Source organism: Octopus bimaculoides, chromosome 2, assembly GCF_001194135.2.
Source record: "Octopus bimaculoides isolate UCB-OBI-ISO-001 chromosome 2, ASM119413v2, whole genome shotgun sequence".
Taxonomy (NCBI): Eukaryota; Metazoa; Mollusca; class Cephalopoda; order Octopoda; family Octopodidae; genus Octopus; species Octopus bimaculoides.
Genome location: NC_068982.1, coordinates 58163338 through 58166240, shown reverse-complemented (window position 1 = coordinate 58166240; position 2903 = coordinate 58163338).

Below are 2903 nucleotides of genomic sequence, written 5' to 3'. Positions count from 1 at the left end.
ATATATATATATATATATATATATATATATATGTAAGTACGTATGTATATATATATGACAGGTTTCTTTCAGTTTCTGTCTACCAAATCCACTCACAAGGTTTTGGTCACCCTGCAGCTATAATAAAAGACACTTGCCCAAGGTGCTACGTAGTAGGACTGAACCTGGAACCATGTGGTTGGGAAGCAAGCTTCTTACCATGCCTGTGATATGTTAATCAAGCCTTCAACAATATAATTCAAAATGTCATTAGACAAAGCAGAATAATTGATTCTATTAAAAGCCCAGTTATTAACTATTTTTCGCTCTGTGATCAATTCTATGTTCAAGTTAACTGATGACATATCATACCGTGTTAAAAATATACAAGATAAAATTTATTTTATCTTGCTTTGTTTTGTTTTATTTTTATTTTATAAATCCAGGAAATGATTCTTTGGAATAGTAAATTTGCAAAATAAAATCCTTTGAAGAATCAAGATTAAAATAATTAAATAACTAAAATAGTTATCAAATCAACTTTCTAATTAATTAATTAATTAATGATAATAATTTTAAGCTTTGCATATTTATGAAAATGGTAATTTAATTTCATAAATCTAAATAATTTTTGTTTTTCATAGATTTGATCAAAAGAAGAAAATGAAACTGTATTATTTATTGTGTATGTGTGTGCCTCTCTGTGTGTGTGTGTGTGTCTGCCTGTGTGTGTCTGTGTGTGTGTGTGTCTGTGTGTGTGTGTGTCTCTGTGTGTGTGTGTGTATGTGTGTGTGTTCATTTTTTTGTAGTTCATTGAAATTTGAGAATTTCATGTCACAAGGCTCATTACTTATGTTCTGACCTGATGGTGTCTGTCTGACCTGATCCCCCCACCACCACCACCAACAACAACAACAACAACAGCAACAATAACAACTTTGTGAAATGTAACTGGTCTTTTTGATGGTCATCATCTAGTGAGCAAAATAAAAACACAGCATTAGCATTAGATGTATGCTTCACATTATAAAATAAAAATCTTCAACTGTCTCTAACCCTCTCTCTCTCTCTCTCTCTCTCTCTCTCTCTCTCTCTCTCTCTCTCTCTCTCTCTCTTTCTCTCTCTCTCGCCATGTTCATATCTTAATAAATAATTCATTTATCGAAAATATTCATTTATTTATATATTGCAAATAAATTACTTATGTAACATCATCATCATCATTGATTTTATGTTCATTTTTTTTTCTCTGCTGGCATTAGCTGGATGAATCTGTATGAGGCTGTGTTTTATGACTGGATGCAACCCTTTTACATGCCTCTTATGACCAGCAGAGATATGATATAACCTATTCTAAAAACTGGGATATGTACAATTTACTTTGGTTTATTATAACCACAATATTGACTTCTAATATAGGCACAAAATCAGACATTAGTGGGGGGTAGGGAAAGATATAGTTTTAAATATGGTATATTGATTTCTAGCATTGACACAAGACCACGGAATTTAATGAGGGTAAAATTAATTAGATCAAGCTTAGTATTTTACCAATATTTTTTTTTTTTGTGACCCAAGAATGGTGAAAGATAAAGTTGACCTAGAGAGGGATTTGAACTTAGATTATAAAGAGCCATAATTATATGCTGCAAGTTGTTTTGGTCGATGGTCGATGCTCTAAAGATTCAGCCAATTTGCCATGACCATAATGCTGATTTTGAATTTTGATTACAAGGCCAGCAATTTCAGTTGATTGCATCGATCTCAGTACTCAACTGGTACTTATTTTATCGACCCCAAAATGACAAAATGCAAAGTCAACCTTGGCAGAATTTGAACTCAGAACCTGAAGATGGACGAAATGCTGCTAAGCATTTCACCCAGCATGCTAATTATTCTGCCAGCTCACCACTTTTGCCATGACCATAATATTGACTAACATGTAAGTAGCAAGTTGCCAGAATTGATAGCATGCCAGGCAAAATGCTTAGTGGTATTTCATCTGTCTCATGCTTTGAGTTCAAATTCTGCGAGGCCAACTTTGCTTTCATCCTTGTGGGGTTGATAAAATAAATACCAGTTGATCACTGGGGTCAATGTCATTTGATTTGTGTTTAAAAGTTCAAAGTGGAGTAAGCCTTTCATATTTCACCAAACAGATAACAACAAGACCTTCTTTAATCTGGGGTGCCAGTGTTTCTCTTTTCCCTACTTTCGGCACTTGACATTTTTATAGAGAACCTATTTCTCTTTACCAGTTACTATTTGGTCCGAAAAAGGTTTGTTTGTGAAACATGACAGCAAAGAAGAGTACATATTCACTCTTTGCATGTGATTAGACTTGGAAAGTTTGTAGGGAACCCATTGACCTAATTTGCTGACTTTTCTGATGGCACACAAGTGTTGATGAATAGTTGAATAACCAAATCCAAGCTTCTCTGCTAGTTCTTCAACAGGTACGATAGGATTTTATTCCACGAGGATATGCAGGATGTACTTGTTGAGCTCTACAGATTTTCCAGGATGAGGCTTGTCTTCTAGGTTGTAGTTTCTGGCTCAGAATTTCTGGAACCACTCTTGACATTGGCTTATGCTTAGTGTCCAATCCCCATATACTGCATTAATATTCCTCACACTTTCCATTGCATTGTTGCCATTGTTGAACTCATAAAGCAAAATATGCAGAATATGCTCCTTTGTCACTTCCATCATAGCTTTGAAAAAATAACTGTTAAAATCAAACTGCACTCTTCAAAGCTTGCACTAAGAATAAGGTCAAGGTAAAATTACTACCTGCTTTTATAGCAAGTTGATGGTGGTATTTTATCCCGTCCATCCCCCTCTGACTTTTAGTTCAAGCAATTGAAAGAACCACATTACTTATGGGATGAGCTAATATATATATGTGTATATATATATATATA